Source organism: Lepisma saccharinum, chromosome 28 (genome assembly GCF_977018435.1).
Source record: "Lepisma saccharinum chromosome 28, izLepSacc3.1, whole genome shotgun sequence".
Lineage (NCBI taxonomy): Eukaryota > Metazoa > Arthropoda > Insecta > Zygentoma > Lepismatidae > Lepisma > Lepisma saccharinum.
Window position 1 is genome coordinate 47,707,224 of NC_139256.1, and position 18,865 is coordinate 47,726,088.

Genomic DNA, 18,865 nt, shown 5'->3' on the forward strand with positions numbered 1-18,865 from the left:
CAACCTAGTACTTTTTATTTATTTGATTTTTGAGAAAAATTCCGAGCATTCTCTTGGTAATTATTATATTGTTTCTGTGCAGACTAACCTATTTCTAATCAGTGCCATAAGCATGGGCATCCACAGGATTTTTTCCAGGGAGGGGCAAGTAAGGCAATTTTTTTTTCCAGGGGGCAAAGGAGTCATATTTTCCCCCATAATAGTGATGTCCCTTCAAAAAACACTGCTTCAGTCTGAAATTATCATGTTCTTCAATGCCCTTATAATAATTAACATAAATTACTGACTGAAATGAAATTATGTGTGAAATATATATCATTTGTCAGACATTCATTATCCAGGGGGAAGGGCGTGCCCCTCCCCCCTTTCGGACGTCCATGGCCATAAGGTATGTGAACTGATCCCTGACAGTATTGAAATTTTTATTATCGAATGGAGCGTAGTTGCTGTAGGCAGTCAATTTTTTCGTTTTAATATGTGGTAAACAAAATGTTTTATTGATCGGTGTATTATCTTGCAATACAATCCTGTATAGCGGAAGGATCAGTCAGGATTTTTTTTTTTTTTTATGGATTAGCATGACATAAATCGTTCTGAATTATTGTATACTTATTTCATTCCATTTCTCCACCCAAGAAAAAGAAGTCACCTATTTTAAGACTGTCATTTTCGTATGATGAAGAATGTTTTTAAAAATGCCTTTAGAGGAAATTATATATTTCCGCTTAAAGTAAGAGTGCAATTTCAGGAAGTTTTGGTAATAGTACGTTTTCCATATAATTTTCGTATACTTTTATTTTTGTGATAGAAATCAATTTTAATGCGAAAAGTTTGTACTTAAACGAAAGCATTGCATATAATTAATTTCCGCCACTTCTAACTACGTTTAGTCAATTTGCGCGTATAATTTATTATACGCGCAAATCGGCTGAACGCGGTTAGAAAGTATCGGAACGCGAATGGTACGGAACATGATAGTGTTTTGTCGTTTCGAGCAATCCGCTAGTCCTTGCGCATAGCGTTCGTCTTCTGTTTTTTCCCCGACGGTGCTGCCGTCGGTGGTCGCGAGGAAACGACCTTCCAGTGCCGCCATACTGTCAACCATTTTTAACCCGCAGCTGTAACATCTTGTAGTAGTATGTCTATGACCTAAACCATTCAAGCAAGAAAATACGAGAGGAATTAAAAAATAAGTTATTGTAGAAGCATAACATCACAGAATAAGTTATACACGTGGAACTTGGCCCTTACAGAACAGTATATAATATTATTACCATTTCATTAAAATTCCTGAGTTTTTATTTTAAACAACAAATGATACACAATTACAATCAGAAAGTTCGATTTCGATACTGAATGCAAGCCTGTACCACAGAGATGAAATGAACGGAATTTGGTTCGCGTTTGGCGATACTTCTTTATCACTTTTTGAAAAAAGCTTTGATACGTATTACGCAGTGATTTCATACAATGTTAAATTACGATTTCATTAACTACATTAGGCAACACTTATCGCATCCCCAAAATAATATTCTAATGACAAGAATCAGACGACATAATTTCAAAATGTAAACAGAACAGACTGGTCGGCCGGATGAAGCTACTTATCCAAATTAGAAACTAAATATTGTGTAAATGAAAGAGTTGTAGAATACGTACATTCCTGGTACTATTTCTAACTATTACACGTATTCTACTCTCATTCTCGCAATAAAATTTAGTAGAAGAGAAGGTTCGTGAATATGGACACGAATTTGACTTCAGCCGGTTCGCGAGGAACAGTAGAAACACAGAATACTAACTACGGTCAACCAATCTCCCATAAGACTGAAACAGCCCTGGCCGTACCATTCGCTTTCCGAATGGTTTCTAACTGCGTTCAGGCGATTTGCGCGTATAATAAATTATACGTGCAATTTGACTAAACGTAGTTAGAAGTGGCGGAAATTAATTATATGCAATGCTTTCGTTTAATTACAAACTTTTCGCATTAAAATTGATTTCTATCACAAAAATAAAAGTATACGAAAATTATATGGAAAACGTTCTGTCATAGAAAAGTTAGGTAATAGAAGTGGAAGCTACATTTAAACCTCGCTGAGCTTGGAAATTGCAGTTCCATCCGTGGCCAATAGATGGCTCGGCCGTCTTCTTTTGCTGTTTCCAGTACAAATTGGGGGGAGAGCTCTTTCGGTGACAGTCACGTGGGTTTCAAACGTCCTTATTGGTCAGATCTCTCAGAGAACTTCCACATGCAAGCACACAGACTTGTTCTCTCAGACAAATCACCCCATGTTGCAGGAATAAAATACCATAACAAACTTCCCCCATACATCAAAGAAATTACAGAAACTCACAAGAAACTGAAATCAATTAAACAGTATTTAACAGATATACCTCTATATAATCTCAATGAATTTCAATAGTTAAACTGGATTAGTAAATTGAAGCATTTAAATTCTTTTGATATTGTATGTCTCCTATATTTGGATTATCTCTTTTACAAGTTTAGTATGTGACACTTATAACCGTTTATGTTTAACCCATATGATTTATTTGTATTTTTGTGTTTGCATTTTGTTCTTTTTATTGTAATCTTACTCCTTTTGTAATATTTAGTATTGTATGACGTTCTCCACACCCATGGATATGGGTCCACGGAAATAAAGCATTTATTATTATTATTATTATTATCCCAGCAAGGCTGTTACCATTGGCCACGATAAGACAAAGACCGAGTCTGCTGCCACGCGCATCATTTTTGAGGTTCCAGCAGAAAAAGAACGTGGCAGCAGACACTACCTTTTTCTTTACCTATTTTTTTCTTTGGGTTGGCAACTCTGTTTTTGTGAGCCCCCGGAATTAGGATTTTATTAGCACTTCCGGTGCGTATCCTGGCCCAGGGCTCCTGGGATATATGGAAAAATAAATTTCCCATTCGGTTGGGTACTCTCTATCTACCTTGGGTTGGGTAGGCTCTGTGAGATCGAGATCTACTCGTACTTTAGTAAATACTGAATACTTTAGGATACCAATTTCTTGATGCTAATATCTTTTGTGCTGGAAATAGGATATGCTAACAATGCCGACTACTACCTTCAAAACCTGTCCCTATTGTGCGAAGGAAATTGACGAGGAGCAGTTGGATGTTCACACTTTGAAATGTGGAGTAGAGGAAGTGGAGTGTGGAAATGATTGTGAAACGAAGATGCCACGTTGGATATATCAACAACATAAGGAAGAGAGCTGCAAGAAACGAAAGGTTCAGTGCGACGCTTGTTCAGCCATGATTTTGTTCCAGGATGTCGAAAATCACAAGTGGCTCTGTTCATTGGAATTAATGTGTCCGTTAGAATGTGGTTTTCGAGTTGTTCGTTCTTGTATGGCCAAACACATGTTCGAAAATTGTCCCGCTTCGTTGGTGGCGTGCCGTTATTGCACCCAAGGAGTAAAGAGGTTAGAAATGGATAAACACATTGCAAAATGTGAAAATTCCATGCGTAGCTGTGGTGAATGTGGAAAGACAGTTCAGAAAGAATATATGGACTGCCACTTGAAACAATATTGCGTTAAACCTGAGAAGGTGTGTGTGTTTTGTGACGTGTCCGTTGCAGCTGACACATTGAAGGATCACTACAACGTGTGTGACAGGTTTCTAGTGCATTGTGACAAAAAGTGTGGGCATAAAATTGAAAGAATAAATCTCAATGAACACTCACAGGTGTGTCCAAAAAGACTGGTCATATGCGAATATTGCCAAACGAAACTAGAATTTGCATTGTTGGAAATCCATCAATCAGAATGTTCCAAATTTGCGATTCCTTGCAGTGAAAATTGTGGCAAGACTATTCCGAGAGAAATTTTGCAACAGCATTTAGATGAAGAATGTGAAAAACTGTATGCCCCGTGTGATTACAAGGAAATGTTATGCATTCACGAGGATTTTCCTGCTGGAATGAAGAAGCATATGCAAGAAAATGTCGATCACCACATGAAACTTATAAAGGATATGATTCAAGGGAATGTAAAGAATCACTGCAGGGAATATATGACAAGCATGACAGAAAAGCTTAAGAAGAATGAAGAAGACATGATAGAAGAAATGCAAAAACTTCAGGAACAAGTTGATAGAATGCAGGAGTATATGCAAGAAAATTTCAATTGCCACATGAAACTTGGAGAATATGATTACAAGGTTGAGGAGAATGTGGAAAAACAAGTGCAGAAGCTGGAGGAACAAATTGGTATCATGCAGAAGGATGTTGATCACATGAATTGTTTTAGAACAGAAGTGGAGAGGAAAGAGGTTGAGCAAGATGCTGGAAATTTGAAAGATTTGCAAGAAAATACCAACAATGAAATGGAATGTATGAAAGGCATGATTCATGAACTTCAAGAGAATGGGATGAAAAGCGAGGCAAAAGTGGAGAAAATTGAAAAAAAATTGGATGACATGATGCAAAAGAAAACTAACGAGGAAGCGGAAAAGATCGAAGTACTAGAAAATGGTCGCTATTTGTGGAAAATCACAGACATATATTCAAAATTAGGAAAACAAAAAGAAATACCCTACTCCATTTATAGCTCTCCATTCTACACCAGTGATGGATATAAGTTTAAATTGTCATTAAAAGTTTATCCAAGTTTTAATCAAAACCCAAACCCTCAAATATCTCAACTCTTGAATTCATCTTCTTTGGAGATTTTTATCCATGTCATGCCGGGAGAGTTTGACTCTATTTTAAAATGGCCTGCTATACGACATGTAACATTAAAAGTTTTTAAAGAGAACTCAAATGGTCAAGCATTTACCCATATATTTCCACGCTGTAGTTGGGCTAGAATTCACGTACAGGAGGGACGCAATTATGAACCAACACCTTGCCATTTTTTTCCCTTCAACCAAGCAAGTGGTCGCATTGTGAATAATACTATTTTCCTAGAAGTACAAATATCTCAAAAACAGGGGTGATGAAGGTTGAACAAGACTAGGATCACAGTTTATAGTATAGCAATTTTAACATGTGTTCCTGTGTATTGGGCATATTTGAAGTTTCGTTTTTTATGTAGAAACTTAATTTTTAAAAGGAAGTCAAAATTTGTCAATTTATAAACGGCAAGGAATCTCCATTTTCTGTATTGTACTACTGTCATATGAAGTGTATTACATTTCTGAATATCATCATAAATGTTTTATAAATTTACATTAAATGATTGGATTAATGTAGATGCTAGTGATAATCATCTAGAATATTGTTAACAAAATCATATTTTACTTCGTCGACATAAGTTTGTATTTCGAACTCCAAAATGTGAGCTTGTCAGGCACACAACATAAGATGTATTATGTATGGTTAGAAGTAAACAACTTTTATTAGATAGAAAAGTATCTGATATATCATCCTGTTCTTATGTTACCTTGTACTCAGAGCTTGTTTGATTTAAATTACACTTTGTCAGATGCCCTGCACTGTGGCCACTTTTCAAAGCAGTCCTGAAACTCTTGTATCCGTCGTCTCTTTTTTTTCACCTCTTCCACATCCACATTCTTTGAGGACTTTCTTCATTTGGGGAAATAAAAAGAAGTTGCATGAACCAAGATAGAGTGAATATGGTGAGTGGATAAGCTGTCATCATGCTGTTTTTGGTTAAAAATTGTTTTACACCCATGTTTTGTGTGCTGGCACATTGTCATGGTCAAACCACCACTCCCCACTTTGTCACAACTCTGGACCTTTTCATCTCATCACATCCAGCAAACATTTCAGAACTTGTAGGTAAAACACATGGATAACAGTTCGGCCATTAGGGACTAATTCTGAGTGAACAATCCGTGTATATATAAAAAAATATTAATCAGCATAGTCTTGAAATGTCACCCTGCGCGAGGTTGATCTGCAAGTGATAATTCACCATTCCTGAAGTGGGAAAACCACTAGTAAACTTATGACTTCCCCAGAGCAACTTCTTTTTGTAAACTCTTTCAAGCATTAAAACTGTTTCTCCTGCCACTTTCCCCAACAGAAACCAGAATCTCACAGCCCCACGTTGTTCAAACTTTTCAGCCATCATAAAAATTGACAAATAAGCGAGAGGCGCCTAAGAATAATTTACTATGTGGCACCACGACTTCACCCAACGGTGCCGATTGTCCGACTGCTACAGAAGAGGCATCTAGTGGTGGAAGCATGTACTACAATGGGCCTGTCCACCAGAGAATGATTCTGGTTTCTTTTGGGCCCCCCCATGTATGTTACGAGTCACACTTAGACCTGAAATATGCTTCCACCATGGCTGGGGGAACTTGTTTTTCCTGACTGCACAATGGCAGCATAACAGAGTAACAAAAATGAAACTATATATTTGTTGGAAATTTATCAGATGGTCAATGATTTATGCACAGACAAGCTAATCAGAACTGCTCCTACAGCTATAAAGTGGGAACCAAACCACTAAGTGACTCAAACTAGGTATTACCATATTTGCTGGGATATAAGTAATCTAACTTGGAAAGAATATATTTTAATATTCGCCAAAACCCACATATTCATCTCTAGAGCAAAATGAAGAGGTATCCAATTCAGAATTAAAAGTGCCGGTAATCAGAAAGAAGTATCAGCATGTAGAACACACCCTGTCTTTCAGACCTATTTTTAAATTTAAAAAGTGCATCTTATATGCCAGCAAATATGGTAATTATTTATAATTTATATTAAATATACTTCTTTTTGCATATACCGGAAGTATATAGATCAGTCCAATAGATTTTGAAGTTTTGTGATTTAGCACTGCTTTCCTGAAACATTTGGATCATTGCTACTCAGAGGAAAAGTGATGATTTGATAAAAGAGTACCTTTGTCCAAGCCAGTACTCTAACCAGGGGGTACTGTTGGCTGTAGCAGCGAACACTATCACTTTGTAATCAAGGAGTCAGAGGTTTGATTCCTGGTGGAAGTGCATTGCAAAGAGACGTAGATCTTACTTCAAACACAGTCCCGAATAACCTATATGGGTATGAAGTGGACTAATCATTTTACTTTGAAGTACATGGACCATATTAGTGTGACGTCATGCTTGAAAACTGACTCCAAACAAATCAGACATTTGGTTTTCGCGTATTTAAAACCATTGAGTTTACCATTGCAAAGGGTAACTTTTGGAATGATGAGATCACTTATTAAACAAAATTGTGATGTGTATCGTATGTCAATGTAGAGATGAGATGTCAGAGAACATGTCGATATATATTGCATTATGTACCTTACAGAGGAGAAGGTAAAGCATAAATGAATCAGGAAATAGAGTAAAGCAAATGCTCCTACTGGCTTCCCATTTGAAACAGCAGCCAATAGGTGTCGTTGCTGCACTCATGTGAGGCTCCTGAACTCCCATCTTCCCTAGCGGCAGTATCATTGGCTACGAGTCGAGTGTGGCTGTTTTCGGAAGCAGAATGGCTGGAATTTCTTTAAAAATACATGATTCCCATTTTCCAGTTATTCTTTAACTTATGCTCTGCGAGGTACTGTATATGTATATGTAATATATCAACATTTTCTCCGAAGTCTCATTTTTATATGGATGTACGATACCAGGGTGTCTACCGAAATACAGATCCAAAATTCTTGACCCCCCCTTTTTTTTAATCATGTATTTCATCGCCCCTGCTTAGGCATGGTTGCAAAATTAAGAAAATGGTTATTTTTATTCAGAGAAAAATCCCTTCCAGAAGGCTGGTACAGATGAAAATGGAAGCTGTACTTTAACAAGAAATTTAGACTAGATATAATTATTAATGCATGTAAAATTAATTCGGTACCAGTATGGTATAGTGAAAACACATTTCACTCGTTTATTTCCTAATTATTTACATTTGTACTTACCTGTTATGCATAGCGGAACATTTTTGAACGTGGGATTTTGCTTTTTTCACTGAAAAAAGCATAATTTTTCACATTACAAGTATTCATTGTTGCTGATTCACTTTCGTTACACACAGTATGGCGGGCAAATCTTGACTCGCGTTGTCTATAGTCAGCTGATATGCAGTGTTTCCAAACTTATTAACAGAAAAATGCCACACAAACTATTCACAGAAGGTTTTTAAGCTAAAAATTGATCCACAAACCATTCACGGAAGGTTAGGTTAGGCAAACACAGAAAATTAAATTGGAAAAAGAAACTGCTCACACATCATCTTGTAAAACTACTGCATGGTTGCTATACTAACAGGGGGTTACATAATCGAAAGCACGGAACATTTGATTCACGTAGTTGATGGTAATGGTGGCAAGAGCTATCGTGCATCGGAGATACATTATTGTTAAAAAATACATGATTTACCGGCCAAATAAGTCGAACGAAGGGAGAAAAAACCTACACGAGCTTCCAAAAGTATACAGAAACTCATTTCCGTAAGTAGTTTCTCCTGTAAATTTGAAGAAATGTGTTTTGACTATACCATACTGTTAATATTACTTCTTCAGACTTCATCCTGGATAGGGAATGGCCACATTACTTTATTTAATATTTTTAGGAAACTTCACGCATTCAAGAATGTAATTCTTAAAAAACAAAGTGATCAAATCTTAACCACAACTCAATCCAATGTTAGATTTCCAAATATTCAATTTTCTCTATCCTCGTACCGGTATAAAATAATGTAAATTCACTGCACTGTAAAAAACAGTAAAAATTTTTGACCACAAGCATAATTTGTTGATTTCTTGACTTTTTCTTGATATTCTTGACTGGTACACCCTGGCTACACATCACAATTTTGTTCCAAAACTGCTGTCGCAATCATTAAAGCTACTCCCTTCTGCTGGAAAATTCAATGATTTTGAATAGGAGAAAACCACAGGCCAAATAAATGTGCAATGTAATTAATTTTTATTACATTTTTTTCATTTTATAAAACATTATTCACCATTTCTTCAAAACATCAAATGTTTCCAGCCACGTCACCTTCCATTTACTTCCTTATGTCAGTTTTTCTTTGAGTATCGTGCGGTAAATATGCTTGAACAAAGTTGGAAAGTGCACACAGACGCAAACTGAAGTGGTGCTGTCGACAGCAAGTAGAGAAAGCAGAAAGGCTCTTCTGGCTTGGATCAGTGGGCTTTCGAACTCGCTTCGCGCAAAAAAATTGAGACATAGTACCTACGCTCATGTGCTGAGATTCCTCTTCATCATGCAGTGTTGCAATCTTTCCACTCCGTGCAGTGTGACCTACACATCATTGCAAATTAGGGATTTTTTTAGAAAGAGAAATTTCGATCTCTGTCACCTCGTGGTTCCGAGCATACGAGGGCTGCTGGAAAAGTTTCTGCAATCAATATGAAAAAATACATGTGAAATTCTGGGAACAGCTTTTTTGTTTTCCAAAGTATTCACCCTTAAGATCAATACACTTTTGCATACTCTCAAACCAATTTTGAAAGCATTTTTTCTATTCTGAAGCTGATACCTCAGAAACTGCTGTTTGGAATGTGTTAACAGCTGCTTCAGGCGACCCAAATCGCTCACCACGCATCTTATTTTTCATCAGTGGGAACAAAAATAAGTCATTAGGTAATAAATCAGGTGAGTACGGACAATGAGTCATTAATTCGACATTTTTACTGGACAAAAAATCAACAGTTTGGTGTGCTGAGTGGGAACTGGCGTTGTCGTGGTGAAGAATAATGCGACAATTTGGGTTTGTTTTATGCAATTCAACCTTTGGCAAACAAATTGTTGTATACCACTCAGCATTTACAGTCCTTCGATCTTCTAAAGCTATTGTTGCCACATGTCTGGTATAACCAAAGAAACAAGGAATCATTTGCTTGGCAGCACTCCTCGAACGAACAACTTTTGTTGGTTTCGGCTTACTTTGAAACACCCAAACAGTGGATTGCTGTTTAGTTTTGGGTTCGTATGAATAGATCCAAGTTGCGTCCCCTGTAACGATGTAATACACCAAATTTGACTTGCCTCAGTTGAATTTTTTGAGCATTTTTTACACCAGTTTACACGAGCCTGTTTCTGAGCATCGGCCAAGTTGTGTGGGATCCAATGGTTTGAAAGTTTCCGTACGTTTAGATGGCCATGCAAAATCGTATGTATTGCTTTCATGTCAATGTTCAAGGTTGCCTGAATCTCACGGTATGTCACGTGCCGATCTCTCTCAATCATTTCACGCACAGCATCAACATTACTGGCAACAACAGACGTGGATGGGCGACCTTCACGAAATTTATCACTGAAAAATGTGCGACCAGGATAGAATTCGGAAAATAATTGTACACAGTCCTATTGGATGGTGCTTCATCGCCAAAAGCCAAATGTAGTCGCTCGATGCATTGTTTCGGTGTTAAAGGGTGTTCAAATTTCAATGTTACTTTTAATTTGCTAAAGAAACACACAAAAGAATAGAAAAGTGAAAACTTTAATATTGAAATGAAAAGAACACATGTTCCGATTAACAATGGAAGATGATGTCCGACAAGTGACCCCCTCTGGAATTGCAGTAAGCAATCAGTCTTTTATCAAAATTTTCAATGACATTTGCACTTAAACGCACATCTATTGCTGCAGTAGCAGCGATAATGTTGTCTTTAAGGTCCTGCATTGTTTGTGGGTTGATGGCATACACTTGTTCTTTCAAATAACCCCACAGAAAAAATCTAGGGGTGTCAGATCACATGATCTAGGCAGCCAGTTGAAGTCCCCCCCTGCATGAAATTATGCACCTCCCAAACTTTTCACGCAAGAGATCAATTGTTGCGGTTGCAGTGTGACAAGCACATGGTGGTGACATCCATGGCTTCCAATGCATTCCACAAAAAGTGTGCAATCATCGCTCGATATTGAGTTTCATTGGCAGTAGCATCATCTTCAAAAAAATATGGACCAATCACACCCTCTGCCCACACCACACCATTACCTTTTGTGGATGCACTGGTTTCTGGAATACTCCTCGTGGATTTTCTGTACCCCATATCCGGCAGTTTTGTTTGCTCACATATCCACCCAGGTGGAAATGGGCTTCGTCAGTGAAGATGATGATGTAAAAAAATCGCAATTGTCCTCTTTTTGCCCTAGGATCGAGTGCACGAATTCACGACATAGTGTGTGATCATTTGGTTTCAACTCTTGGGTTAACTGTATTGTGTACGAATTTAAATGCAAATCTTTGTGTAAAATGTTGAATAAGGTGTTTTTTTAATGTCCAATTGCTGTGAAGGACGACGAATTGATGTGTTTGGGTCCTCTTGAACACTTGCACTCACGGCTGCGATATTTTCCTGGGAGCGACCATGACGACGGTGTACTGGACTAACTTCATCCCTCACTGAACCACTTTCTTCAAATTTGGCACAGATTCTCTTGACTTGTATGTTTAACGGACAACTTTGTCTTTCATATTTGGTACGGAATATACGACCAACTTCTGCACAGCTTTCCCCACATTTGTAATATTGTTTTACTGTGAAGACACGTTCAATGGTGTAGCGTTGCATTTTCACTCACCACAAGTTCCCTCCTTCCCAACTCACACAACTTCTTGCTGCTTCTCCTACAAAAAAGAGAAAAACTGGTACAATTAAAAGTAACATTGAAATTTGAACACCCTTTACATTTGAAATCATAAAAAATCATTGTCCGAAAGTGTTCACAAGAAATTTCCATTTCTCACACGAAACTACTACTTCAAACTGCTGTAAAACAAACAAACAAAGATAATTTGTAACATAAAAAAGGTCTATTCTTCCGATTTTTATAATAGCGGAACACTAGCACCAGTGTTGGTGGTAGTTTGAAGAAATTTTTCCAGCAACCCTTGTAGCATCAAAATCCGAACGAGGGAAGGGGAGGGGAATCCACAATTGTAAACGAAATGTTGCATTGAAATAATGAGCCTTTGCATAGTATAAAGAAAGAGGAATTTATATGTCGAGAAGTTCCAGGTGGATCTGCGATCTGTTGTAAAAAAAACAACTCTGCTCAAGAAACAGAAGTTTGATGTTTAGCAGTCGACAGATAAGAGAGGAGAGAGAGACTGTTGTTTCAGTCCATTTTTTTGAGACTGGGATTAACAGGTTGAAAATAGAATAGAGCTTTGATATATGCTCATTCGTGGCATGTAGTGATGAGCATAGTCAACGATGCAAGGCCAGTTGTGATGAGTGGAATACGTTGATACAGGTGCTGGAAAAATAGTTTCAAAAATGTCAGCAGTTTGAATTAAAAACATTCATAATGTTAGATGCTCGGACTTGTATTTGGAAGCTTAACGAAAAATTTAAATAATCAAGAGTTTAATCTTGTGTTTTTGTCATAGAACAGCCAATCCAATTAGTTATTCAGTGCATATGAGAATCTGTAATTTATACTATGTGCCACACATGTGACATAATTTTTGTAAACAACGTTCTGATTGATTTTGTCAGGTCGTTGAATGCTGAATTTTTTACAGGTCACAAAAGAGACCAAACAACACATCCTCTCTCGTCATCGATTAAATAAATCACTGGGGTATTTCGAATTTTTAATAAACCTTATTTTTATATATTTTCATGAAATATAACTGCTGTCGTCTCAATACACAGTGAAAGGTGCGTCATAACTTGGATTGCATATACAATTAGCAGTAGCGGGTGGAGGTAACAACACTTCTTCTGGATGTGAGGTTGAGGTGCACACCCATAGATCCAGACCACCAGCCGCCACTGGCTATAGTATTGAGAAATATAAAACATTAAATTATTGCAACGAATAACTCTTTACCTCTGACAAGTTGAATTCAAATGAAATAACTTCTACAGCCTGAAAAAAAGTTTGTGCTGGTTTACTGGCACAATACGAAGGCATTCCACACAGCTAGTTCTAAGAGGTGGAAAAATATTTTCTTATAATATTTTTTACCTCGCTTTCGTGGCAATGGATTGTTTGCAATGTACTGATCTACCCTATCAACACCTCCCATTGTATCATTATATGCAAAACACGACCACAGGCTTCACAACATCTTTGTCTGCATGTTTCCATTTCCGCACCGTGGAAACTGGATAACATCGAGACATCTCTTTTGTCTTTCCACTTTAGTGCAAGAAGTTTACCTCGTTGGAATGCTACAGTTTCTCCTTTCTTCAGTTTTATGCTTTGAAACGATGGAGGCATATTCTTTCTTGTGGGACGCACAGTGCCATACACATCTGTTCTATTAGATATCAAAATGTCGGCAAGCTGGGGAGAACTGTAGTAGTTGTCTACAGTTAGGCAGTATCCCATATTCAGCAGGGGTTTCATGAGTGTCATGACAACTTGTGAAGACATGGGTAAATCTTTATAGTCCTCATAAATTTAGTGCCAGCGCCTGTGTATATTATTAGGGACCAGACATATCCAGTTGCCGATTCACACAGCATGAATGACTTGATGCCAAATCTTCTCGTTTCATAGGTATATATTGGACCCATCCCAACCATCCTTTGTATAACATCAGACTTTCATCAATTGTCACATCTCGTTCTGGAGTACAAGCAGATTTAAATTTGGTAGATAAGTGATACAAAATTGGCCATATTTTATTCAGTATTGGTTGAGGATGACTCTCAGCGTCATATGTACTATTATCAGAGAAATGCAGATTTCTCTTGAAATTCACAAATCTATGAAACGGCAAAATTTGTCGAAAAATTGGTGTAGCTAAAATTGGATTCTTAGTCCAGTACATTTGATAGGTAGGTTTCTTTACAATACTCTGTAACAGTATGAGTGAAATAAAAAATATACATTTCGTCCATTGTTGTGTCTTTCCATTCTTGTGCCAATGTCTGCCTTGCATATCTGTTAGTTTCAGTCACCAAAATTCCTACAAATTCATCATAAATAAACTGACAAAAGTAGTGTATAACATCCTCAATATGTGACTCGAAATTCACTTCGGGTTTACCTGTGAAAGTAAAGCATGGTCGGGCAGTTGGGAGTTGTGCAAAACTATCAATTTCACATCACTGTCTGGCACTTGCAAAGTCAGTTTCTGATGAATCTGACACATCACTTCATTTTCATAAAAGAAGAAGAATACCGCCAAGAAACACAGAAGAAAACAAAGGCACCCGAACTGACTTTCTCACACCTACGCCGTAGACGAAAATAAACGTCAAAAGAAGGAGATTAGTGACAACTACCGGAAAGACAAGTAAACAACAACTTCAACAGCACTATCTACCGGAAACGTGCAGAAACATAGAAAAACGAGTATATTCGTCCTTTTAAAATGTGTACGGATAAAATGATGTTACCCCGAACATACTCGGGATATTATATTTCCCAGTGGCGTAGCATGGACATTTCGGGTGGGAACGCAAGTCCGAAGGAAGAGTCGGCCCTTTCTTGCTTAATAATTAACTTCTGGTATTAGTCGCCACAGGTATTATTTGCCTGAAGTAAGCTGGGTTTTCAATAAAACATCATCATTGCATGTTTTAGCTAGAAAATTAGATGCCTCACTATGTCACAGATGTTTTGAACTCTGGTGTTCTATACCTTTTTTTATATCTTTCTGCATGATGCAAGTCATTAAAAACCTACCTGAATCACAAGCGCCTCTGCACAACAGTAGACGTCATTGTTGTGGGCGATCCAACTACCGATTGATTTGGTTTATTTTATTTTGCTTTTCTACCACTTTTGGTTAATTGCGAATATGAATATAAGTGATGATATTGATGAAGGGACACTGACAAAGAACACCCGTGCTCACGCCGGGATTCGAACCAGGGACCTCTGTCGTCTTGGCGCACTGTGAAAAGCAGAGTAGATGATCCAAATATCGTACACTCTACTGACGTAACAGTGCCGATTAGTAATTCAGACCACTGTTTATTACATCTTGAGAATCATTTTAAAATAATTTTCTCCAGAGACCATTCGATGTTAAGAGTTTTCAAATGAATGCTAAACATTTCCATTCACACATTATTAAGTAGTTTGATAATAACGAAAAAATACAATAAAAAATAATAGTTTTGCGGGTTAAGTGGTAGAGCAGCCACAGGCTGAATTTCTACCACGAGGACTTCACCAACTTATTTGACAGTTTCTAATACACATCGCTGTTCGTGCGATAAATTATACAATGCAGTGGCCATTAAGAAGCAGTATATTTGAGATTGGTAAAGTTACGTCAGTCAATATTGCGTATTGTAGCATCACATAGCACGAGTTGCATGAGCGCGAAGAGCGAAGAACCGGGTAGGAATTCAGCTGCTGTCGTCTGCTTCAGAAGGCAGGAAGGGTCACATGAACCAATCATGGTAGACCTCTCGTACGCTGGCGTAAGAGAGACCATTTACGCATGTGCTGAAGAAATCGAAGCCTTCCCTCCAGAAAGGCAGCAAGGAATATAGAGTCCTGTATGCCGAAGCTGCTCGGCATCCAGCCGGGAAAGGCATTGAAAAGAGATGCTAGAACGAGTGTTGAGAGTGGAGCGTTGCAAGCGGATCGCGAAAAATAGCTATTATAATGCCATGAAGGTCAAACATATATGAAATTAGTCACGTTTTACTTTATAATCACAACATTTAAGCATTTTTGAAATTTTAAATCTGGGAACGCCGGGCGTACTATAACGCTACGCCACTGATATTTTCGTGGAAATTAAAAATCCGAGTATACTCGGGCTTTTATGTTAAAAGGTTAATAGAAAAATTAATAATTACATACACAAAGAAATAATAATTTTATTTCAATAATTCACTATACATCCTCATCGTCACGATTATCCTATAAAGTGAAAGCCTTAAAGGTAGCAAGGGATGTAAAATATACAAATAGCAGTGGTGTTAGAAATGAGATTTCAGTGGATTTAGCGAAACATGGGAGTGGGAGTAGTTAGGAAACAGATGAAGACTACATCTACTCTACATGTGTCTTTTTGAAACGAAAAGTTTCGCGATTTGGGCAAATCTGGTTTCAAAAGAACTAAGATGGCAACAGTAGTAGAACTGGACTTCTTGCAGGTTCCGAAGGAAATATTGGGGAAGCGCCGATGCTGAGAGGGGAGGGGGCAAGGAAGATGGGGTGCTTCACATGTTACGTAAACAATTGCAGGAGGGACTGTGCAGTGCGAGTGGTGTCTTTCGTCTTTATGTTGTTTTCGGGCATTGTCAATTAATTAACAAGCGGAATGGAGCTTGCTATAAAAGATATTTTGAAGCAATCTTTCGGTTCGTTCGTTTGCAGAAAAAGGCGAAATTGTGGCGAAAGGGAGGCCAACGCCTATTTTGAACGATTTAAAAACCAAGTCGTCTGCTGGGTACGACCAACATTTCAATGTTTCGTGGTATAACGACTATCCGTGGTTATGTGGATGTGCACAGTTGTCAAAACTGTTTTGTTGGCCATGTACTCTATTTTCGGGTGAAAAAAAGTGTGGAATTCAGGTAACATGGACCATGACCATGATGCACCCAAAAATTCAAATTCAAATAAAAAACTTCACTGTATGACAGCATGATAGAACTTTTTTGATTTGATTTGATTGATTTTGATTCGCTTCTGCCACTTTTCACTAATTTGCGAAGATGGGGATGAGTGATTATATGATGAAATTGATGAATAGACATCACAAAGGTCCATCCCAAAGCCAGGATTCGAACCCGGGACCCCAGCATCATATAACTATTTTCAAAGAAGAGTCGTCGGAATGATCTGCTCTATAAGTAGCCTTCGATGTTTCTGTATCAAATTACGTATTATTGTGTCAACAACCAATGTTTGCGATTTCACTTCAGTCCTTATATCAACATTTTTTTTTTCCTGGTTAATAACTTTACCAAAATCTAGTATATGAACTACTTGGAAGACATTGGAGGGGGGGGGCATGAGGTGGGCAGGTGCCCAAATCTTACGACTCCTCCCTTAAATTTTTGTGGAAGTGTATGGTGACCATGCACTAGCTGAGCGAACGTGTCAGAAGTGGTTTGCACGGTTTAGAAGTGGTGATTTCGGCCTGGTAGACCAAGAGCGGCCTGGACAGCCAAAAAAATTTGAAGACGAAGAATTGAGAGCATTGCTCGATCAGGATTCGTGTCAAACGCAGGAAGAACTTGCAGAAGCATTAGGCGTTGATCAAACAACAGTTTCCAAACACCTCAAAGCCATGGGATTGATTCAAAAGATGTCACATTGCGTTCCACATGAATTGAAAGACAGAGACATTGAAAGACGAAAAACCATTTGCGAATTGCTGCTTCAAAGACAGAAAAGAAAGGAGTTTTTGCATCGCATTGTTACTGGCTATGAGAAGTGGATCTATTACGAGAACCCGAAACGAAAAAAGGCCTGGGTGATGCCAGGTGAACCAGGTCCATCACAACCGAAACAAGATATTCACTGTGCAAAGGTTATGCTGTGCATATGGTGGGATATGAAAGGTGTGGTGTACTATGAGCTGCTGCAACCGGGTGAAACTATTAATGGAGAACGTTATAGACGACAATTAATGCGTTTGAAGCAAGCTCTGGCCAGGAAACGACCAGAATGGGAGAACAGACATGATAAACTTATTTTTCAACATGATAACGCTCGCCCACATGTCGCAAAACTGGTCAAAACCTATTTAGAAAATGTCGGATGGGAAGTTTTACCCCACCCACCGTATTCACCAGACGTTGCTCCTTCGGACTACTACTTGTTCCATTGCATGAATAACGATTTGATTGGACAGCGGTTCACTTCTTCAGAAGATATCGAAAAATGGTCTCTGACTGGATCGCTTCAAAGGATGAGTACTTCTTTCGCCACGGAATCCGTAACTTGCCTGACAGATGGGCGAAAGTGGTGGCTCGCGATGGACAATATTTTTCTTAAGGTATTTATGTATTTTGTGTTTGAACTACAGCTTCAATGTGTGCGTAACAACCCCACAAATTAATTCCTAGACCAAATAGATAAACAAACAAATATGGAAGCATCATGTTTAGATCATGCTTAGTATCTTACAAAACCAGAGATCCCAGCTTCAAACTCTTGTTAAGACATGGATGTATCCAGTGATCAAAACGTTGTCTTTTAATAATGTTTTTTTGGTTTGCACAACTGCAATTTGTGATTTTTAAAAAAAATTGTTACTCCTTGACAACTTCCCAGTGAGTGATTTTTTTTCTTCAATTCGACTAAAGGAAGGCATATTTTTTTTCCATTTCTCCTACCAGTGCTATCTCTTGATTGATTGAGTTTCTGTGGAGGATGGAAGACTGCCCTTGACTTTTGTGTCGCTGTCATTGAGAAAGTGGTTGCTCATCATCAAAGAGAAGAATTTTCACCGAAAGCAGCTGGTCACCCATCAGCAACTGCAACACCAATGCGACTTGTTGGTTGCCATTTTCCTTCAGTGATTCATCCAACTGAGAAGAAGCAAAATCCTACAAGAATGTGCAGCAGTGTGCATGATGCTAGAGGGAAGAAGGCTAGAAGAGAATCCAGATACATGTGTGAGGAATGCAGTGTAGCTTTGTGCATTGATCCATGTTTCAGGGCTTATCACACAGCCAGTAACATATAAACAATGTATTTCACGTTTAGTGGGTACACTTATACACGTTTTAGGACTAATGACAAAGTCCCTATAATATAAACAATTGTTTTCAAGTTCACTAATTAGTGTTTCAGTGCTATTTTGTGTTTATTTTGATCTTGATTTTTTAACTAGTTCTATTTGTAATATTTTACTCGTTGATAGCACGAGTATACTCGGGATTTTATTTTAGGGGCTTTTCAGACGCATGTATCTCATTGTTGAGTTGTCAACAATCAACATTATTATAATCATTTATCATGTTCTTAACTGATTATTTCAACAGAGTAATAAAA